Source organism: Montipora capricornis, chromosome 6 (genome assembly GCF_036669925.1).
Source record: "Montipora capricornis isolate CH-2021 chromosome 6, ASM3666992v2, whole genome shotgun sequence".
NCBI classification, from domain to species: domain Eukaryota; kingdom Metazoa; phylum Cnidaria; class Anthozoa; order Scleractinia; family Acroporidae; genus Montipora; species Montipora capricornis.
Window position 1 is genome coordinate 17513990 of NC_090888.1, and position 10000 is coordinate 17523989.

General features: G+C 39.4%; 1 protein-coding gene and 1 pseudogene across 3 annotated transcripts in view; both read left to right on the plus strand.

The window, feature by feature from the left end:
• The window catches only part of LOC138050921 (uncharacterized), an 11413-nt pseudogene extending 5659 nt beyond the window's left edge, over positions 1-5754 (plus strand).
• The window catches only part of LOC138051655 (uncharacterized), a 91844-nt gene that overhangs the window by 26369 nt on the left and 55475 nt on the right, over positions 1-10000 (plus strand). The gene's annotated exons all lie outside the window — the stretch shown is intronic.

The following is a 10000-nucleotide window of genomic DNA, read 5'->3' on the forward strand; positions in this document are numbered from 1 at the left end:
ACCTTCTTGTTACCATCAGCAGTACACAATACTTTGATATGATTGTTGGCAATATTGAAAATGGCTTAGAACGCGGTTTTGTTAAACATTGTCTAAAATATGTTTTAATAATCGACCCATAGTGTCTAAAGGTGGAGTGAATACTTTGAGCAAAAGTAGTTATGAAAGTCAAGTAGACTACTGCACGACTGATAAAACAACGCGAACAAGTATTTTTCAACAAAATTTCGGCTGGCCAATATCCAGCCTTCATCAGGTTTATTTGGAGATCTAACGAATTTACAGAATATGTTACACATGTTATGAAGTACTTAAAGAAGATTTCAAATGATAACGTAACATGATATAGCTACTGGATAAACAAACCAAAATTACAAAAGAATAAAATGCTGTTAAAACACTGTATACTGAATAATGAGATCGCTAAATTATCCATCAAGTTTGTTTATCCCAAGAGTGACACCAATGTCACGGATAACAAGCATAACGTCGCGATAACGGATAACGTCACGGCGGACAAACGTGACGGATAATTAAAGATCTCGTTATTCAGTAAATACCGTTTCAGCGGCATTTTGTTTTTTGTAATTTTGGTCTGTTTATCCAGTAGCTATATCACATTACGTTATCATTTGAAATCTTCTTTAATCACTTCATAACATGCAAATTCGTTAGATCTCCAAGTAGACTTGATGAAGGCTGGTATTGGCCAGCCGAAATTCAGAAGAGTTAACGTTAATTTTGTTTGGAAGAAGGTTGATCAAAGGAAAGTGTATAAAATAAGCATTTGACATTCAATTACTGTTTGTTGAAAACAAATAGGAATTGTTACGCACAATGTTTTACGAGTCGTAGGATAACCGGATATCGAGTAGAACGAAAACACCAAACTTTCTTTTCGGTCACCCACCTCGTAGCACAGTTCTTCACAGTTAAAACTGCTGTTAGAGGCATTGATTCCAATCACAACGAGTACACATATGCTTTACAAGTTTCTTAAATGTTTTCTTAAAACATTTAATCCTTTTTGTTAACAATATCGGGATTATGTAATTAGCCCGATAGGATGTGTTACCGAGTCATGCGATAAGCGGATATGGCATTGCGTGCAAGGAAAACACAAAAACTTGTTTTCGGTTAATTGCGCACACGCACGGTGTTACACTGTGAAATGTTTCGTGCAACTTGTCCCGCCACAATGTCGCCAAAACACTGCGAGACAATTCACAGTGTAAAAGAACCTTTAGTCTGTCGCGTAGTCGTATCGCGATTGCTTCTGAATGAGGAGTTAGCGAGTTCGAATCCTCCTTGGGATACGTCTACGAGGCAAAAAAATCTTACACATGCGCAGCCAAATCGTCTTTCCTTGAGTCGCAAAGTAACGGTAATTTGCGGTAAAATCCTATTCGCTCACATTTACAGACTAACTTGACACAAGATAACATCACTCTTGACAGGCGGGCGGCAGACGATTCGTTAAGAAATTGTAGCAGGCGTATCTTTTTGCGCCTTCTCTAAAGAAAAGTACGCCTGATCGCAGGTTACGTATTATGTTGTACTCAATCCTTTATGCCACAGAGACGCAAACTTGTGCATGTTCTTTGTCTTTTTATGACCCATCTCATGGTAATTGACGTTTTTCTCATACTTAGGTTCCTAAGTACCGGAAGTATTGGAAAGAACTCCAAGATACTGGCATTCTAAAGCCAGATCTTGTCGATCATGTTTTTTCCGATTTTATTAAGAAAGGCCTACGAAAGCAGGATATCCTTGAAATGATGGAGCTGTATGGATTAATCGCCAAATTTTCCTCAGGAATGTCGACTTCAGAAAACGAAGAAGAGCAAACCTACTTCGTACCAACACAGTTAACATTATCACCATCGGAGCTTTGCGAGATCAAGCCGTCCGAACGGGACCCATGTCCACTCTTTCTGGATTTTCTCGATGGTTTTGTACCTCATGGGCTCTTCCCACAGTTTGTGTCCAGATGCATCAGTTGGTGCTCCGAAAATGGGTTCAAGGAAACTCCTAAACTGTTTAATAATGGGGCCAGCTTTTCACTTGGAAAGCAGATTATATTCGCTCTTATTTGCAGAAAACGTTTCATCAAGGTCGTTTTAAAGAGGCTTCCGTGTTCAAATAAAATATGGCCATCAAAGTTCGCACTTTCATCGAGGGAACCTTGAATGGCCTCTCAAAAGACCTTTCTTGGCTAAGTAATCTTCGGTATCAGTTAAGTGTGGCATGTACGCATTGCCTGCAAAGTGACCAAGACGATACCCTTCATCTTCTCCGAGTACTACCTTGCGGAGAGCTGGCCAGTTGCCGGAAGAATTTTTCACATGCAACGGTTACAGTTCCAGGACTGGAGAAGTGGTTTGAACTTCAGCATTCTCAGGTAAATGCAGTCTCTCAAATTCAAAGACCAAGTGTAATTGGGACCAGTTTTTCCAATCAATCAATCAATCAGTCAATCGTTTTTATTTACCCATGTAACGTGTTAGCCCTTGAAATCGTGCTGAAAACTATGAGCAAAGTTGTCAGCGGTATGAATGCAATAACTTTCGTAGCTGCTGAATTAGCTCGATTCAAATCTGATGCACATTCCGTTTTTGTAATTATTAAAATTACAGTTATTTTATTTCTATAGTGTTCTATTGCTGCTAAGAATGAGCGGAAACAGGCCTCAAACGAGAGTTGCGGACAAATAACGATGAATGACCATTTTCTGAGCATAGCATGTACTTTTTGTTACAGCACTTTTCATGTGTGGCACGATATCTGTTATTAACGTTTATCTTCCTTTGTCAAGGATAAAATGAGAGGATTTATTAGTTTACCGGCAGCGAATAGGATGTCATTGGCGTGTCCTGAAAGATTTCTTTTTCATTGCAGAACGAGGAGCAGGAAATGGACAAGTCTTCGGAGGCAGAAGGTACGCCAATCCTTAGTCCATTTTTAATCATTTTTAATCATTGTCAGGTAGGGGAAAGGTTCCTCTGTTCGTTGAGGTGGGGTAACCTGCATGTCAAAATGCCAAGTGACCCTAAACAATTTTATCTATTTGTCGAATTTGTGAATGTTGTGCGATGAAAGGCATAAATTGAGGAGGCAGCGTGCCCAGTGGTTATGACGCTTGTCTTGAAATCCGGCGATCCCGGATTCAAGACGCGCTCTGGCGACCACTTGAATTTGATCCTGGTGGTCTCTGGCTCAACTAATTGGCTGCACTTAAGTTGTTGTTGTGTTTTGTTGTCTGTCATTTGCTCGGAGATATTAGAGAGTTTAAGAAACCATGTCGCCTACGGCGACGAAAACGTCGCTTCAAAATATAACCTTGAGCTATTCCAAGTATTTCATGATTATTCCAACTTGTTTATATTATACAATATGGGCAAAGTGTCCTATAACTGGATTGGTACGGACGGATTTGAAGTAAAGACTGAGACTGAAAGATTCACTGTAGTTTGTCCACGCTGTGGTCATTTTACGTTGCGTGTCGCACGTGCAGCACGATCATTTTGGTACTTTTAACCAATAATATTACTGCTTTTTGGCGTTGTCGTTGCCGTAGCCGACGTCGTTTCTTAAACTCCCTAATAGCCTCTAGGCGTCTCTGAAATCCGAACTGAAATAAAGTTTGCATGGTAGCAATCGATAAAGATGTTGGTTGCTTGGTTCTACCAGTCAAATCGCATCAAATATTTTGGTTTTTTTTTTACATGAGAAGGGAAACCGGAATACCCTGGGCAAACATCTCAGATTGGAGTAGAGAAGGAACAAGCTCAAACCATATATGACGCTGACTCCAAGGATCGGACTGGCATGCATTAAGCAAAGATATATGTTTACACCGATGAGCTAGCCCTGCTCCCCATAGAACCTACTATCATTTCTTTTACCCTTCAGCTTTGGACCCAAGTTTTCCATATAAGTCTAATACTCCTTCACGCGATGATGTTCTTCTCATTGCACATGAGCTGCGTGCAAAATGGAAGATGCTTGGCCGAGTTCTGGAGGTTTCGGAGCCTGTATTGGAGCAAATTGAAGAAGACAACCGTGAACTCTCTGAAAGATGTTACGGTAAGTATAGACGTTTAGGAGAGGACGCCAAAGAAAATTCACCAAAATTTAAATTGCACTTGCATAGCCTGCAGTGTTTTAGTCAAATAGCCAATTGTTGCCAATATGCGAGTAGGTTTAGAAGTTTGAGCGAAGAAAATATTTTGAATGAATAATAAAGCAGTTATTGAATTCGGCTTTCGTAGAATATGAAGAATTCTGCAGATCTCGGAGGATGTTATCCACATCGGCCTTCGGCCTTAGTGGATAACACCTTCCTCGACCTGCAGAATTCTTCATATCCTACTCAGCCTCATTCAATAATTGCTAATTACGTTACAATAATCAATAACAGTTAAGGTTCAATAACTAACCTTATTCTATTGTTAAAAGTTCCAAAGGTAAAATAACCTTTCAAATGAATGGCTCTATGTTATCGATGAATAGTACGGATAGCTTGAGGTTACATTAATGAAGAAAGTTCCCATACACTCCTTTTGCTACTTCGGAAGAACAGTTTTATAGCTCACATCTGCCAGTTTCATGATTACTTTTGTATAAAATTGTGATTAAATACAATGTGATTTTGCAGAAGTTCTGATAAGATGGCAAGAAAAGTTTGCATCTAAAGCTACCTACCAACGTCTAGCACAAGCATTACAGCATCCCACGGTTGATCGAGCAGCATTAGCTGTGAAGTATTGTGAAAAGAAGACTGGCTGAGGATGTTTAATAGCGAACGGGAAAAGGAAGACATTATGAGTATCTTAGGACCTTAGGAGTCTTGTTATAGAACGAATCATTCGAATGGCTTCACACGGTGCTAGCTTAAAAACCTTTCCCCTGAAATAACGTTGTTTGAAATAACATGATATCTCAAGAAAATGTTTTCAATAGCTTTCTTTTGTTAGAATTTATGCAAGTCGGATTGAAAGTTTCTTGACGCAATTTGGCGTAGGTGAAATGCAAGTACATCAGTATTTACATAAATCTAGTTAGTATTGTAAAAGCTTCGCTTCACTAGCACATAACCTTGAAGCGTGCAACTCTTTTGCTTAGAGCAAAGCTGGGAATTTTAGGACACCATTTTCATGCCGGAATATGGACAAAAAAAAAATCGAAGCTGCACGCGCGGAAAACTGCGCGACCTGCGTTACGTCCAAATAAGGACATTTTTAGACTAAAAAAAACCCGAGCTCAGAACGAGAATTAATTGCTTTAATGTCATGAGCTTCTGCTTTGCTTCCAATGGTTGGTTTGCAAGTTAGATCTTGGCCGCCATGTTGAATATTATACACAAACAATAGATCTTTAATTGGCTTCTTTTGTTCGTCATCTTTGAGTGGTTTACCTAGCGCAGGTGCAGTCATTTTTCAGCCCTGCTGTTCAACAATGGTGCCATTAAACGTTTCCGAGACCGCGGTTGTGGTCAGCATTGGTTTCATGATTGCAGACCAAAATTACACAAAAACTTAAAGCGTAGTTACGTAAGGAGACTCGAAAGGGTTAGGGTTAGGATAAATGATATTTATATCCATGTGTTTTTAGGACTTGAGAACAAATACTAGCTTTTTTGATATCCTTTTTATGCAGTATTCAAGGGTTTTTATCAACGAAATGTCTCGATTACTTAGCTTTGTGTAAATGGTGTGTTTTGTTTACGAATAAAATCAATTTGACAAGAGAGAATGATTGATTTGTTCTGCTTTTCGGGAGAAGTGAGTTCAAAAGAGTCCTGACATGCTCTTTAGTCAGGACGCAGCTCCGACCCTTTTACAACCTCTAATATCATTGGATACCTTTAGGACGCAGCTCTACAGTTTTTAGGCTCTTTGTGTCCGTTGTTTTCTGAACCAGTCCCGAGAGTTGTTCCGAGAGCTGCATGGCGGCCCATGCTCTTACCTGAAGATTACCATAGAAACCTCTATCTACCCGAGTTCAAAGCTCATACCGTCATTTACCGTAAGGTACCGAAACTTTCATCCTCTCAAACCCACGGTCAGGTGGTTAGGGCAAGGGGAACATTTTTAAAAAGAGCGAAAAACAAAAATAGAGAAAGATTTCTTATCGTCTTTTGTTTGCTTTGCTAAAACTGTTCACCCCTTACTCCGACCATCTACTGCTGGGTCTTCGAAGATTGTTATCGTATCTCTTGGTAAATGGGAATCGTTTGCACGGTAGCTTCGATTCTTCCCTCTCAGGAACCTTTCCCTTGCTTGATGCAATTCAAAGTGTCTTTACATGGAGCCTGTATGTAGGGTCCCTGTTTCTCGAATTACGGAAATGCCATTTGTGACTGGAAATGGCCATGCTCAATGGCCCTCAGAAGACCAGGAAAGAAAACAAGACCCGCGTTTCATGCCTTAATGCTTCTTCCTTTTTGTTTTTGGGTGATTAATGGCAGCCGAAATATGCTCGAAATACTTCGGGACTTTCGACAAACAGGCCCCTGCATGTTAATTACGGGAAACCAAAAGCTCTTTGGGTCGGTTCTCGGCAATACTAGGATAATATTTTGCCATTTAACAACTTGTTGTCATGAGCTGGAAAATATTAGTGTGCTCCTTAGGGATTTGATTCTAGAGCGACAAACTTCTGCGTGATTAATGTTCTTGGGATAATAAATGAAGAAGATAGCCTATCGGTCGAAGGAATTATCTCTATGACCCGACTTCTGACGGTTGAATATTGCTACACCTTGTTTTGGCAGGTTGTGCAGGCTATCTCCTCTGAGTGTTTAGTTTATTCCCTTTTAATAAGGGGACTAAAACTAGTTTTAACACTTGCAACAAACTGTACTGTTAGGAAGGCTTGAATTTACCTAACTGTTTCAATTAACGCCATATGAAACACCAATAAGTGCTTATCATTAATGTACACTCATTAATGTGGCGTAATATGTTACCATGACAACAAAAGAGCACTCTAAAAACACCCTGTATTTTGTCTTTAAACGCGTGTATCCCAAAAACAAACTCGGTGACCCCATTTTTTGTTGCTGGTGAGTGATTAGCAGCTAAGAAAAAACTATCTGCAAAGTTTAAAAAAAATTTCTCTGGAGCAGATTCATAGCCACCGTCACAATTGGAAAATTTTATGTTGGCTCTAAATCCGCTTTTTTAACTTTGCAGATAATTTCATCTTAGAGCCGCCACGCAGCTCTCGGACGACTCTCGGGATTGGTTCAAAAAACAATGGACACGAAGAACGATACAAAAGAAACAATGGACTATAACCCTAAAAACAATAGAGCAGCGTCCTAAAGGGACCCAGTGAAATTAGAGGTTGTAAAGAGCTGCGTCCTGATTCATCTTAGCCTGCTTATCACTTTTCAGCAATAAAAATGGGGGTCACCAAGTTTGTTTTTGAGTAATAAGTGCTTAAACACAAAATATAGGGAATTTAAGATGGTTCTTTTGTTGCCATGGTAATTTATTATGTCACATTAATATGTGCATCTTGTTAAGCAATTATTGGTGTTTCATATGCTACTAACTGAAACAGTGTTGTATAGTTAATCCTTCTTAGTACTCGGACATTGCCTCCAAATTTTTTAAATCACCGGTTTGAGCCACCCTAATTATGTTTATTTATTTTCAAAAAAGGAAAGTAAGCAAGTGTGATTTTAAATTGCCTGTTAATGAGTATATAGGGCGCTTTACTTAAGTTCTTCTCTAGCAGATTTTTACTAACCTAAAGGTTGGATTAAGTACCAGAGTCACTGTACGTTGCAAGCCACTGAAAAACAGAAAATGACTGCAATGATCCATGATAAAATCTGCTTGCCTCGAACTTGATTACTCCGGATGTCACATAAACCTCATGCCATAATTGATTGATAAAAGGCTCGTGCTACTGAGTTTGTTTCATAACATTAAAAATAGGATTAAGACTGAAAAAAACTTATTTCTAATGATAAATGGGAATTAAACATCGGAAAGTTATAAAGATTCGTGGTTCGCACTGAAAAAAAAAATACAAGTAGACACAATTTGCAATCATTTGCAACGTACATATGGGCCACAGCCGAGTCAGTGAAAAGCACGGAGTTGTTTCTGAATTTGCCTGCCTTTTTTTCCAAGAAATTCTTCATTGAAAAGCAGTTTGATTTCTTTTAAGAAACGGACTGTAAACGCAACTATCCTTTATAGACAACATGGCGAAGGCAAAAGCACATGGTAGAAAATCCCCAATATACCGTGCGGCGTACCACTAGTTGAGGTAGTAAAGTTCATTGAAAGTGTTCAAATTGGTTTGAGCCTCCTTAAACGGCATTATTTCAAGCAATCTGTGGCGAACGGTTTCTAACATAAACCTTTGATTCTTAAAATAAGCTTGTACTCTACTCGCCTCACTATTTTTTTTTTTTTTTTTTTCACATAGTACCTTTGTTAGAGTGACCTTTGCTTTCGGTTTTACGACACACAATTTTAATGCGTCCTAAAGGGACCTTTTTATTGGACAAAAATCCCAGTTTGGAAATGTGCCCAAATGATAGGAGGTTACTTTCCTGTTGCAAAAACCCGACCCAAGCCACTGAACCTACGCACAAGTTTCGAGCTAAGGAGGAGGCCTTCTGCCGCCTCCAATACCCACGGCCTGCTCTCGTCTGACCTTGTAACGCAGTGGGTAGAGCAACGGTGATGTAATCCTTAATTCCCACCCTCGCAAGCATGTCCTTGCATGTGGAGGACCATTTCCTTCATCAGACTAACGCTCTACTGAATAGATAGATATAGAGGATATTACATGGCCGCGCGGGGATACAAATTTTATCTTCGAGTGCTGAAAGTATCTCTCACGACTGAGCGAAGGGAACGAGTGAGATATTTTCAGCATGAGAAGATAAAATTCATATCCCCAAGCGGCCATGTAATGTTCTGTTTATTATATATAGTTATTGATGAAATGTCCAGATTTAAAACAACTTGTTTTACTCATTTTCGAAATGTAAAAGTGGTCACCAACTGCTCAAACACGCATCTTGTGTAACATAAAGAAGGATATGAAAGTTAAGAAAAGCAAATCATGACAATGTAAAATTTTGCAATAAAAATGTTAATGTAGTAGACAAGAATTATATGGAAGCGCAAAAGTATCGTACAATGAGGAGGAAGCTCGCATTTTATTGGCTAATCGTGTTTGTTACCATGACGACACCTATATTCTCACATGTGAAAAGACAAAAATGATATGTTCACTGCGCGCGGTGAAGTTATGATTTTTTTAGTATAAGGAGAAATCCTGGTATTTCATCAGTATCTATATGATAAAGACAGAGATACGCACTGTAAACGTAGCTAATAAGTACAACATCTTTCGTTTCGTCGCAGGTGCATAAGCTAACTTTCAATGTACGCGGGAGAAAGCAGTCCAAAACAGCATAGGACCGATGATTTACGACCTCAAACTAAGGGTATTTACTAGTTGTTCGTTCCCTTAGTCACAGTCTTCAGCGTGAGCATGAAGCAGTGGAAAAAATAGTTGATCAAATGGAACGAGACAATTTGGTCCGACCGGTCAAAGTGCACGACCTTCAATGGCGGTCTAAGGCAATCTGGTTGGCGGACTCAACCGAAACATATCCTCTACGTTTGTGTCAACGTGTTCTGATCTCTGCGCAGTATTACTATTTATTTAGTCAAGTACCGTACAAAACGTGCCATTGATTAGTTAACTTGATTAGTGATGATGATGATGACTTGTTTGGTGTTCATTGCATCGTGGTAACAGGTATATCTAATATCTCTCATAGACGATAGTTGTAATTTGACCTAAAACATTAAATCGAGTCAGAAGTCCACGACTCGACGACGGTGGAATGCGGCCAATCAGTTTCCCTTGTTATCTACTTTTGGAACGGCTACTGGTAGCTGGTTTGCGTTCCGTAGCCGATTCATGATTTTACGTTTAACCATCTCTTGTACATGTGCGG